Genomic DNA, 14805 nt, shown 5'->3' on the forward strand with positions numbered 1-14805 from the left:
ACTGCTGTTTATCAGGCTAGTGACAAAACCATTACTCTTTCCATCAAAGGTAAGGAACATTACATTAATTGTGATATTATCAAAGCATACTTTAAGATTCCAGATAACACTGCTACTAATCCACACATAGATGCTGATATAGTTAATTTGCTTAATTTCATGGGCTATGCACTTCCTACTACTAAGTTAAGTGAGATTAGGAGGCTAGGACTTAGGAAAGAGTGGAGTTACTTGTGTGATGTAGTTACCAAAGTGTTTTCTGGTAAGATAAGTAACTTTGAATATGTCAATATACTATGCTTAACATGATTTACATGCTTCTCACTGATAAGTACTTCAATTTCAGTGATGATGTTATGTTTGAGTTAGGATATAAGTTAGGAGAGGTTAATAAGAGATCTAAACATATCTATTATGCTAGATTCCTTATGATTATTGCTAACCATATATGTGAAGATCTTGTAATTGAGAACCCAACCAACAAATTAGATTGTTGGGTTCAAGAAAAAAGGGTAATTACAAATTTGAATAGACCTGATCACCACAAGGAGGTAACCTTAGTTTATTTTCCTATTATGGAGGGCCCTCAAGTAAGTGAGATAAACACATCTGTCCCTACTCCTTCTATCTCTTAAATTTATTTGCCTTTGACTGTGGCAATGGAATCTGTGTCAATGACCCAACAGATGACTACCCAAGCCACAAAATCCAAATCAAAATCCAAGTCAAAGAAACCACACACTGGTGTCTCTCAAAAGATGCCAGTTTCAGAAACTACCAAAACCAAAGAGGGGAGTGTGAAGGTGGGTAAGTCTGGTGAGGGACAGGATGAACATAAAAGAAAATCTAAGAATAAGGTTGGAGATGTGAGTGAATCCCAGCCTAGCCACACTGTAGTTTCCCAACAAACTATAGTGATTAATAAGGAAAGTAGCTCATTGCTAGTTGCATCCTCCCAAAAGGATGTGACTATTGAACAAAGCTCTCAGCCAAGAGCACCGGCCAAAAGAGTAAGGGACACAAGCTCACCCCAAACCTATACTAGAAAGAAGAAATCCAAACACACTGGGGATACACAGGTTGCACATACAGTGCCTACTGCAGTCAAAGACTCAATAAATGCACCTTCTCAAAGTCAGATTGATGTGGCTCCTGTAAATGTGGAGTCACAGCCAAAATCTTTAACAATTGAAGCACCTCACATACAAAACTCTCCCACAAATTCTCTGTATGTGGATATGATTCACACATTAACTCCCGATTTCCTTTCTTTAACTCTATTGGGGAAGCCAAAATTCAGTGCAAGTGAGCATCATCTTCTTAGATGATTTGTTGGATAACTTGCCTATTCTTTCAGGAACTATTGAGACATCTGTGCCTAAATTATCATCAATCTCCATAGAGTCTGTAATAGTTTCTACTCCTCATTCTATCTTTTCCTCTATCCCGATGGATATTGTTCATCAATCTTGTAGTGATTGTATCCCGACGGATGTGCCTAACAACAGTCATCCGTCGGATTCTCTAACTACTACTCCGATGGGTGTTCCTCATTCATCGGTACTCACTAGACAAACTAATTTTCAACTATAGTTACAAGTGTACATGAGCTATTAGTAGTACAATCACTTCTAGGATTGAGGGAAGGGAGTGAACAGAGTGAGAGGTTGAGTTGCTCACAGGAAAAAGGAGAGGAAATGAGAGAAATAATGCAGGCTATTTCTTCCATCCAGGAAAAAGTGAGTGAGGGGAGTTCCACCTTAGTAGGTGAAGGTGAGGGTGGGAGGGTGGTGAGCCAAGGGAGCCCTTGATGCAAGAAAAAAGAGAAAATGAGAGAAATGGCGGTACAAATGAAGAATGGGAAGAACCCATTGTTAATGAGTTAAGGGATGTCAATAAGGCTGAAAAGAAACAGCTAATTCAACAAGAATATCAAGCTGTTTTAGACTCTTTCTTATGAAGTTGAGGCATTTACTCACCCTGTTTCAGCATATCAAGTTCTTGATGAATAGGACAATGAGGCTATTGAGAAAATGCTCAACTTGGTGCACACTATAGCTTCAATACAAAGTGCAAAGGATGCCATCACAGCCATGCCAACCAAGGCTGTTAATGATGTTGATTATCCTTCTGGTGGATCTGAAGACTTCTTTGTAGATGAAGATGATGATGAAGAAGGGTTTATGGATATAGGGGGAGAAGCAGGCCCTAACTCAAATTTCAACATCCCATCTTGGGTGTTTTCTAAGGAATGTGATAAGCAGCACTGCAAGTCTACCCTCTTTCACATCATTCAACAAACCCAGACAACTCTTAATGCCACCACCAATGCCAACACCAAGAAGCTTCTCCAAGCTCATCTCAACTCTATCCAACTGCATAAAATCCAGTCCCTTCAACATGATCTTGAAATGTCTATACTTAAAACAGAAATCTCTCAAGTCAAGCAGGATGTGTCTGAGAGATTGGATGCCAAGTTTCCAAACACCACTATGCTTGACATTCAGAGACAACTCAGGAAGAACACTGACTTAACCATGAAGGTAGACTCTCTGGACACCAGGCTCAAATCACTGGAAGGATCTCTTACTACCATTCATCTAAATCAAGCTCAATAGACTCAACTCTTGCAGAAACTGGTTGCTGCACGGCTCCCTACCTCTACTAAACTTGATGCTAACAAAATGGGGTAAAAGAAGATTCAATTGTCCCAGTTAGTCAAGAAGGGTCAACAAATCAAGGGGAGCAAGTGTTAAACATTCAAGTTAGCAAAGTAATTATTTCAGCAATTACTACACAAAGCCACCAGTCTTGGATATCATTGATCTAATCCAATTAGCAGCTGCTAAGTTGAAGTCAAGTGAACACCTTATTCAAATTGATGTAGTGGCTGTTGAACAAGCAGTACATGCACAGTAGCAGAAGCTTGGTGAAAGCATCAAAGAAAGATTTGGACAGATAGAGAAATCGGACAAGACCTTTCATCACTCATCTCAAGTCAAGCAATTCTCAGTGAATGAAATGAGTCCGGGAAAAATAGAAAAGGGCCAACCTTCTTGCATAAAGTCTCCAAAGGCCAACTTCATTTTCAAGCCCAAAAGGAATTATCCAAAGTCATCTGACAAAAATCCATTGGACCTTATCTTTGAGACTCCAAGGCCAGATGAAAAGAAGCTGTTGTCAAGGTCCATTGCATTCTTCAAAGATCCAACTGATTCAATGCTGAAAAGAAGAATTACCAAGATATACAGGAATGGTAAAGAAATTCGTGTGGTGGCTGGACACCCTCAGTTTGCAGAAGCCAAGAAGGAAGAAACAGAAAGAATCAAGCAAGAAAAGAAGCAGGTTGCTTTAGATGCTTAAAGGCTTAAACAGAAGAAGAAGCAAGATGATATTTTGACCAAACTTCAGGCTGTGAAGACTGCAACTGAGATTTCTGAAAAGCAGCCTATGACAGCTAAAGCTAAGGATCATAAAATGCTCAATGAACCTCAACATAAAAATAAACCAAGATACAAGCAAAGAATCAAGAGAAAATCAGACTTCAGTAATGAGGAACAAGGAGATTACATTCTCAACCAGTCTACTTCTACAACTCAAACATCCAAACCCTCAGTAGTGCATGAGGAATTCAAGGTGGATCTGTGGTGCCCTCCAAACCCGGGTCAGAAGTTTGGGGTCCACACACCTTATTTATAACCTGCTAATAACAATAATAAAGATAATGATAATATGCAGTGACCCTACTTACCAACCACCACGGATCGCAACAGGTTAAAGTATGCACACAAGCCAAACACATTTACTTATATTACAAACCGTTCAAATCCCAACCATTCAAACTCAAACGGAGTATTAAATATTATTACAAACTTTTACAAACTTAATTTATTCCAAAAGAAGCCTACTAGCTTAGCTTCCTCAACCTTAATCCCTAGCTCTCGCACTGGACTGGGGATCCTTGCTACCAACTGGTTCCTTTTTAACTGGAAAGAATATAAACAACATCGCACAAATGAGCTAACTAGCTCAGCAAGTCATAATGACAAAACTGAGAATAATGATCATCTAGTGAATATGATTATGATATCAAGTGAACAATGGATTATGATTTAGAATTGGACATTATACTTTTATTTTTAAAACCAAGGTTAGGCTGCTGATCAGTCACACACTAACCCCGAGCAAAGCACACATCATTGCTCTAACTATTGGATCCAAGGCACACATTGGCCTAACTTGACCATTATATGGTCTGACCACGAATCTGGTCCACAATTTTATAAAAACAATCTAATTATAACATAATAACAGAATAAACAATAATAAACGATAACCAGAATCATTAACAATATTTGATGTTCCATAATGAAATGGTTTAAATCTGTATAAGGATCAAAAGAGTATTTTCAAAGCTTGGATGCTAGGTAACGAAAGAATTGGATAACAATGAATCAATATTTTAGGGTTTCAAGGATTTGGTCTTTTAAAGCATAAAATACAATGGTTTGAGTATGTAGGTAACTTGATTCAGTGTATAGTATTTTGTTTGTATGTATTTCTGGAGTAGTATCGTATATTTGAGGTTCGTGTTTGGGTATACAACAATCAACGCTCTAGAAAGAATCAGGCTATGACTCAAGATCAATAACTGGAATCAAGGTTTAGGGTTCAGTGCTTCAAAGCACTTGCAATATACAACAGGAATATCAATCACAACAATATCTCGAGAAAGTTCAGAACACTTGCCTGGTATTAGCTTACTACACTGCACTCGCTTTCAATCTCAACCGTTTTACTCCTCAACTACCTGTTTCCCTTTCCTACGTCTTGCCTCTTCTGCTCATATATCATAAGCATCTATCAATAATCAACTCATATGATTCTATTCAACACATACTTCTATCTACCCTTCGTTTCACCCAAATCCGATTAACGGATTGAAAGTTATGCAATAAACAAGTAAACACCAAATATATAGACCAATAGTCAATCAACAAGTCACGTATCACACATAATACATCACGTAATCAATGATATATCATTTATAAAGAAGTCTCGGATCATAAATAGGCTTTCTCGTATTTAAAATGATTTTTAAAACATTTTTCGGAATTAAAACGGGTCGTTGGATCAATTTCGGGGTAATAAACAGAGTTCGGTTGGCCAATTTTGGCAGCGAAACAATTTTATAATAATTATCGAGCCTTGGAAATAATTTAAAATAATATTTTAAACCTCGAAACTATTTTTCGGAATTTTTAAATCATTTTTAAATAATTAAATCTAATTAAATAATTAATTCAAATTAATTAATAATTAATTAAATCAATTAATCAATTAATTTTCGAATTAATTGACCAATTAATCAATTAAAAATTAACTGAAATTAATTAAATAATTAATTCAGATTTATTTTTGAATTAAAAATAATTTTTGGAATTAAAATACTAATTTTTAGAATTTTCAGAAATTAAAACAAATTTTTATAATAAAAATAAATAGGAAATATGATTTTTAAACATTTTTAAAACAGGAATCCTAAATTTGCAAAGTCTGGAAACCTCAGGGACCAAACTGCATCATTTTTAAAACTAAAGGGGCCTGTTTGCAATTTTGCCAACCCCGCCGCCGACTCGCTGGAGTGTGGCCGGAGAATACGATTCCGGCCACCTCAGGCCACCAAACTGTCCAGATCACAATTACACTTCACCAGGAACATATTCATGCAAACAAATCATTCTAATCATTCCTGTTCTGGCCGGAAATTGACCAAGAACATCGCCGGTTTCCGGCGAACATCGTAAACCTTCAAAACATAACTCCCTTCGATTCACTAATCCTCTGTTAACGAGCTATATATCAATCGATTGCAAATTTCATAAGGAACACAACCCACTATAAATCAACAGCTAATAACCCCTGAATCAAAAACCCCCAAATTTCAATTGAAAAGATTCATACGGGTTATAAACCCTAATTTTAAAATTCGAAAATTAAACTCAAATTTGAACATGTTATTGAACTCCAAATCAGACGTATGATATACCAAAATCATCAGGAAAACAAGCTCTACAACATTCAATCATCAAATCATACAAACAATCATCCGAGCAAAAATTCATATTTTTAATCAAAATAATTCGAAATTTAATAAAAATATATAAAATTAACCTTTGAATCTGTAGTAAAATAGGTTATGGAATCTGATAGAGCTCTTCAAGACCTTCAAATCTGGTACTCGAGCTTTTCAATCAAAGATCAACTACACCTTCAAAAGTCGGTTTGATTCTTGGAACAGTTTATGAATATATGATTTTTCTCTGTAAAATTATATAATTATCTGTCTGCAAATGATTTTGATACGAAATAAAATACGGGAAAAGGCTATTTATAATTACGGAAAATTAGTATCATGTTGGATCATTCCGGATATAAAACGGTACGTTTATTTATAGAAACTGATCCAAACGGTATCGGTTTTCGGGACAGTTATCCAAATCAGTACAATTTGTACTGCGGTCTTGGTCTCAGTGCCTGGTTACACGTATTACGAAGTGATAATTGTGATAGTTTAATAAAAAGCTCCCGTTTATCGAAAATACGGGTTTTATTGATTTACCGAAACGAATATTGTATCGCAAATGTTGCGCCGCGACCCGTGCAGAACAAACCGTACGCCGGATCGAAAAAGTCGAAACATGGAATATGCTCGGAATATTTCAATTAGGTTAGGAAGGAGTTCTCTGAAGAGTTTCGGGTTCTAAAAACGTAACAACGGGTGACGTCGGTTGGTTCCCGTTTTTATAAAATAGATTTTAAATACTCGGAAAAAGATTTTATCAATTTCATATGATCCTTATAAATCCATAAATCAACATAAAAATAATTAGGAAGATATGACAATTATCTATATTTTATTTTGGACATATAAAAATTAAAATACTCAATTGATATCATATCTATATTTTATTTTGGACATATAAAAATTAAAATACTCAATTGATAATATTTTTGAATATCCAAATACAAATAACACTTAACAATTAATTCATAGAATTGATATTGAACACACATAGTATTTATTTAATAGCAAAAATAATTACATGATATATCCTGGATATTACATCTCTCCCCCCTTAAAAGGATTCTGTCCTCAGAATCTCCTAAGAAAACAAGTGAAGGTACTTTTCTCTCATATTACTTTCTAACTCCCAGGTTGACTCTTCAACCTTTGGGTTTCTCCACAATACTCTTACTAACTTTACCTCTTTATTTCTCAATACCTTCTTTCTCTTTTCTAGAATCTCTATCGGACTCTCTACATATGACAAATCTGCCTGAAGCTCTACTGGCTCATATTCTATTACATGCTTGGAGTCTAGATTGTACTTCTTCAGCATTGATACGTGAAAAACATTATGAATATGCTCCATGTGCGGTAGTAACGCCAACTCGTAAGCTACTTTGCCAATGCGCTTTAGAATCTCAAAAGGTCCGACATATCTTGGGCTTAACTTCCCTTTCTTCCCAAACCTCGTTAGTCCTTTCCACGGTGATACTTTCAGTAATACCAAGCTTCCTTCTTCAAATTTCATGTCTTTCCTTGACTGGTCTGCATATTTCCTCTGATGATCTTGTGCGGCTATCAATCTTTTCTAGACGATTTCAACAACTTCCTTTGTCTGTTGCACCAATTCAGGTCCAAGTATTTTGCGTTCTCCTACTTCGTCCCAATATACTGGAGATCTACATTTGCGTCCATAAAGGGCTTCATAGGGTGGCATCCCAATGCTGGCATGATAACTGTTGTTGTAAGCAAACTCTACCAGAGGTAAATGTTCGTCCCAACTTCCTTTGAAATCAATAGCACAAACATGTAAAATGTCCTTAATTGTCTGGATCATTCTTTCACTTTGGCCGTCCGTTTGCGGGTGATAGGCCGTACTCATATTCAGTCTTGTTCCCAAACATTCTTGAAAACTCTTCCAAAATCTTGAATTAAACCTTGGATCTCGATCAGATATGATAGACACAGGAACTCCATGACGAACTATGATTTCCTTTAGGTACATATGGACCAACTTGTCGAGCGAAAATCTTTCATTTATAGGCAGAAAATGAGCTGACTTGGTAAGTCTATCCACTATAACCCAAATGGCATCATGATTAGCCCTTGTCCTTGGTAATCCAACTATAAAATCCATGGCAATATGTTCCCACTTCCACTCTGGGATCTCCAATGGCTGTAGCAATCCGCTCGGTCTCTGATGCTCTGCTTTAACTCTGTGACAGGTATAACATTTGCCAACCCATTCCGCAATTTCCCTCTTCATGTCTGGCCACCAATAATTTTCCTTTAAATCCTTGTACATTTTGGTACTCCCCGGATGGATGGAATATCTTGAACTATGCGCTTCTTGTAAAATTTCATTCTTCAGCTCCGTTACTGGTAGAATCCTAATTCTAGATGAAAACCTCAGAATACCTTGATCATCCTTTTGCGTACATAATTCTTCACCTACCAAATAATTTAAATCTTGATCCATTACATCTTCCTGACATTTCTTTATTTTCTCCAATAACTCCGGTTAGAAAGTCATACTGTACACATTCGCTTCCTCAGGCTTGCAAACTCTAATCTCCAATTCCAATTTCTGAAATTCCTTATATATCTCTTCAGGTACTGATAACTCATTTAACCTTTCCTTCCGACTTAACGCGTCTGCTACAACGTTCGCTTTACCGGGATGATAATTAATCGAGCAGTCGTAATCCTTGATCAATTCTAACCATCTCCTTTGCCTCATATTAAGTTCCTTCTGGGTGAATATATATTTCAAACTTTTGTGATCCGTATAAATCTCACACTTTTCTCCATAAAGGTAATGTCTCCAGATCTTCAAAGCAAACACTATGGCTGCTAGCTCCAAATCATGAGTAGGATACTTATGTTCGTGTGGTTTCAATTGCCTTGACGCATACGCAATCACCTTGTCGTGCTGCATTAGAACACATCCTACTCCTTTGTGAGAAGCATCGCTATAAATTACAAAATTACCTTGTTCGTCTGGAAGTGACAAAATAGGTGCCGTGATTAATCGTCGCTTCAACTCCTGAAAACTTTCTTCGCACTTGTCGTTCCATATAAACTTTTCATTCTTCCGTGTAAGCTTTGTCAATGGTGTTGCAATTCTTGAGAAATTCTGGACGAATCATCGATAATATCCTGCCAATCCCAAGAAACTTCTTACCTCAGTGGGTGTTCTCGGTCTCTCCCAATTCGTAATTGCCTCGATCTTTTCCAGGTCCACTTTGATCCCTTCATTACTAACTATATGTCCTAAGAACTGAACTTCCTGTAGCCAAAACTCACACTTCGAGAATTTAGCATATAACTTCTTTTTCCTTAAAATCTCCAAAGCTGTCTTTAAATGTTCCACATGATCCTCTTCTGACTTTGAATAAATTAAAATATCATCTATAAACACAATAACGAACTTGTCCAAATATTCCTTGAAAATTCTGTTCATTAGGTCCATAAACGCTACCGGGGCATTAGTCAATCCAAAAGACATTACTAAAAATTCATAATGTCCATACCTCGTTCGGAAAGCTGTCTTTGGTATATCTTCTGGCTTGATCTTCAGTTAATGATATCCCGATCTTAAATCAATTTTGGAGAAATACTTGGCTCCCTTCAATTGGTCAAACAAATCGTCAATTCTAGGTAACAGATACTTGTTCTTGATTGTAAGCTTGTTGAGCTCCCTATAGTCAATACACAGTCTCAGGCTTCCATCTTTCTTCTTGACAAATAATACTGGTGCTCCCCACGGGGATACACTGGGTCTGATTACTCCTTTTTCTAACAGCTCTTGCAATTGCTTCGCTAACTCTTTTATCTCAACGGGCGCCATTCTATAGGGGGCCTTGGATACTGGTTCTGTTCCAGGTGCTAAGTCGATCGCAAATTCAATTTCTCTATCTGGAGGAAGTCCTGGAAATTCGTCGGGAAACACATCTAGAAATTCATTTACTACTGGAATATCTTCAAGTTTTGCTGGCTCCTGACTTCTGTCAATCACATATGCTACAAAATGCTCGCATCCTTACCGTAATAACTTCTTAGCTTGCATCATTGTTAAGAACTTCTTTACTTGCTTCTGGCCCTTGAACGTTACTATCCTTTCATCAGGCATTTTCACCATTACCTTCTTATTTCGACAATCTATTTGGGCATCATGCTTAGATAACCAATCCATCCCTAATATAACGTCAAACTCCCCTAACTTAAATGGTATCAAATCTACGCAAAACTTACTCCCAAAAATCTCAATCTCAGAATTCTCACAAACTTAATTAACAAATACACGTTCTTGATTTGCTAATTCCAAAGTCATTATTTCATTTAAACACTCAACTGGATAATTTAATTTACTAACAAAATCTTGTGAAACAAATGATCGGGTTGCTCCCGAATCTATTAACACTTTGGCACATAAAGAATTCACATTAAGCGTACCTGCCACGACATCTGTATCCTGGATAGCATCTTTCACAGACATATCAAAAACTCTAGCCCTTGGAGTCTCATTCACTGCTGGGGTAGATCCCATAATTCTCAATGCATTACTGACTGGGGCTGGTGTCTTGCAATCCCTGGCCATATGTCCTGGCTTTCCACATTTGAAGCAAGTAAATCCAATGGCTGGAACTTTCACTGCTGGATTCCGGATAGGCTGATCCTTATTTGCTGATTCTCTTGCTGGCTGATTTCGGCACTCCCTTGAATAGTGCCCTTTCTGGTTGCACTTGAAACAAACTACATTCAACTTATTACAAACTCCCTCATGCTTCTTTCCACATACTTGATAATCTAGAAAAGTTAATCTCAATTGATTCGGCTGATTCGCATTAACTGGACGGTTGTCCTGGCCTCCGTCGCTTGCATTCTGTCTCTTGAAATTAAAATTCCTCCCTGGATGAAACTTGCCTTTCTTAAAATTTGGAAACTCCCCTGGTTGTGACTGACCTTCATTCCCTTCAAATTTCCTTTTCTTGCTTTCCTTTTCCTTCTGGAACATCTCACTCTCTGTCTCCGCGATCATAGCCTTCTGTACTACTCCTGCATAGGTGTCCAATTCAAAAATGGCTACCTTCCCTCTGATCCATGGTTTCAAACCTTGTCGGAATCTTTTAGCCTTCTTCCTGTCAGTATCCACATACGACGGTACATACCTTGACAATTCCTCAAACTTACCCTCATAATCTGTTATCGACATGTTCCCTTGCTTTAATTCTAAAAACTTCAGCTCTATTTGATCCTGAACAAACTGAGGAAAATACTTTTCTAAAAACAATTCCTTAAACCTCTCCCAAGTAATAACATTTGTACCTTCCAATGTCTTCACCATCTCCCACCAATAGGTGGCCTCATTCTTGGAGGTGGAATAGCCTGCAGTGGTACGGGCTGCAACACATGTGGAGGTAGTATAGCCAACACTGGTGGAACAACAGGACGTGGATCCGAAGACGGCACTCCAACTGAAGGCTCTGAGTGATCAACTGATACGGGAATAAAAGAGTCGGCCATCGCTGATCTCTGAAATCATATCGCAATATAAGAATCTTGAACCATAACACGAATTACACTAATACCTGATATACCGAAGCACTTAACCTCTCGACGTTCTATCTTTCTATTCCTTACTTCTAATCCTAACCCTCTACCCATTCCCGTCAACCTAGTCTTGTGTCAGTGACTTATAACCTGTAGCTCTGATACCAAACCTGTGGCGCCCTCCAAACCCGGGTCAGAAGTTTGGGGTCCACACACCTTATTTATAACCTGCTAATAACAATAATAAAGATAATGATAATATACAGTGACCCTACTTACCAACCACCACGGATCGCAACAGGTTAAAGTATGCACATAAGCCAAACACATCTACTTATATTACAAACCGTTCAAATCCCAACCATTCAAACTCAAACTGAGTATTAAACATTATTACAAACTTTTACAAACTTAATTTATTCCAAAAGAAGCCTACTAGCTTAGCTTCCTCAACCTTAATCCCTAGCTCTCGCGCTGGACTGGGGATCCTTGCTACCAACTCGTTCCTTTTTAACTGGAAAGAATATAAACAACATCGCACAAATGAGCTAACTAGCTCAGCAAGTCATAATGACAAAACTGAGAATAATGATCATCCAGTGAATATGATTATGATATCAAGTGAACAATGGATTATGATTTAGAATTGGATATTATACTTTTATTTTTAAAACCAAGGTTAGGCTGCTGATCAGTCACGCACTAACCCCGAGCAAAGCACACAACATTGCTCTAACTATTGGATCCAAGGCACACATTGGCCTAACTTGACCATTATATGGTCTGACCACGAATCTGGTCCACAATTTTATAAAAACAATCCAATTCTAACATAATAACAGAATAAACAATAATAAACGATAACCGGAATCATTAACAACATTTGATGTTCCATAATGAATTGGTTTAAATCTATATAAGGATCAAAAGAGTATTTTCAAAGCTTGGATGCTAGGTAACGAAAGAATTGGATAACAATGAATCAATGTTTCAGGGTTTTAAGGATTTGGTCTTTCAAAGCATAAAATACAATGGTTTGAGTATGTAGGTAACTTGATTCAGTGTATAGTATTTAGTTTGTATGTATTTGTGGAATAGTATCGTATATTTGAGGTTCGTGTTTGGATATACAACAATCAACGATCTAGAAAGAATCAGGCTACGGCTCAAGATCAATAACTGGATCAAGGTTTAGGGTTTAGTGCTTCAAAGTACTTGCAATATACAACAGGAATATCAATCACAACAATATCTTGAGAAAGTTCAGAACACTTGCCTGGTATTAGCTTACTACACTGCACTCGCTTCCAATCTCAACCGTTTTACTCCTCAACTACCTGTTTCCCTTTCCTACGTCTTTCCTCTTCTGCTCATATATCATAAGCATCTATCAATAATCAACTCATACGATTCTATTCAACACATACTTCTATCTACCCTTCGTTTCACCCAAATCCGATTAACGGATTGAAAGTTATGCAATAAAAAAGTAAACACCAAATATATAGACCAATAGTCAATCAACAAGTCACGTATAACACATAATACATCACGTAATCAATGATATATCATTTATAAAGAAGTCTCAGATCATAAATAGGCTTTCTGGTATTTAAAATGATTTTTAAAATATTTTTCAGAATTCAAACGGGTCGTTGGATCAATTTTGGGTTAATAAACAGAGTTCGGTTGGCCAATTCTGGCTCCGAAACAATTTTATAATAATTATCGTACCTTGGAAATAATTTAAAATAATATTTTAAAGCTCGAAACTATTTTTTGGAATTTTTAAATCATTTTTAAATAATTAAATCTAATTAAATAATTAATTAAAATAAACTAATAATTAATTAAATCAATTAATCAATTAATTTTCGAATTAATTGACCAATTAATCAATTAAAAATTAACTGAAATTAATTAACTAATTAATTCAGATTTATTTTTGAATTAAAAATAATTTTCAGAATTAAAATACTTATTTTTAGAATTTTCAGAAATTAAAATAAATTTTTATAATAAAAATAAATAGGAAATATGATTTTTAAACATTTTTAAAACAGGAATCCTAAATTTGCAAAGTCTGGAAACCTCAGGGACCAAACTGCATCATTTTTAAAACTAAAGGGGCCTGTTTGCAATTTTGCCAACCCCGCCGCCAACTCGCCGGAGTGTGGCCGGAGAATACGATTCCGGCCACCTCAGGCCACCAAACTGTCCAGATCACAACTACACTTCACCAGGAACATATTCATGCAAACAAATCATTCTAATCATTCCTGTTCTGGCCGGAAATTGGCCAAGAACATCGCCGGTTTCCGGCGAACATCGTAAACCTTCAAAACACAACTCCCTTCGATTCATTAATCCTCTGTTAACGAGCTATATATCAATCGATTGCAAACTTCATAAGGAACACAACCCACTATAAATCAACAGCTAATAACCCCTGAATCAAAAAAGCCCCAAATTTCAATTGAAAACATTCATACGGGTTATAAACCCTAATTTTAAAATTCGAAAATTAAACTCAAATTTGAACATGTTATTGAACTCCAAATCAGACGTATGATATACCAAAATCATCAGGAAAACAATCTCTACAACATGCAATCATCAAATCATATAAACAATCATCCGAGCAAAAATTCATATTTTTAATCAAAATAATTCGAAATTTAATAAAAATATATATAATTAACCTTTGATTCTGCAGTAAAACAGGTTATGGAGCTGATAGAGCTCTTCAAGACCTTCAAATCTGGTACTCAAGCTTTTCAAACAAAGATCAATAACACCTTCAAAAGTCGGTTTGATTCTTGGAACAGTTTATGAATATATGATTTTTCTCTGTAAAATTATATAATTATCTGTCTGCAAATGATTTTGATACGAAATAAAATACGGGAAAAGGCTATTTATAATTACGGAAAATTAGTATCATGTTGGATCATTCCGGATATAAAACGGTACGTTTATTTATAGAAACTGATCCAAACGGTATCGGTTTTCGGGACAGTTATCCAAATCAGTACAATTTGTACTGCGGTCTTGGTCTCAGTGCCTGGTTACACGTATTACGAAGTGATAATTGTGATAGTTTAATAAAAAGCTCCCGTTTATCGAAAATACGGGTTTTATTGATTTACCGAAACGAATATTGTATCGCAAATGTTGCGCCG

The sequence above is a fragment of the Apium graveolens genome, chromosome 1 (assembly GCF_009905375.1).
Source record: "Apium graveolens cultivar Ventura chromosome 1, ASM990537v1, whole genome shotgun sequence".
NCBI lineage: Eukaryota > Viridiplantae > Streptophyta > Magnoliopsida > Apiales > Apiaceae > Apium > Apium graveolens.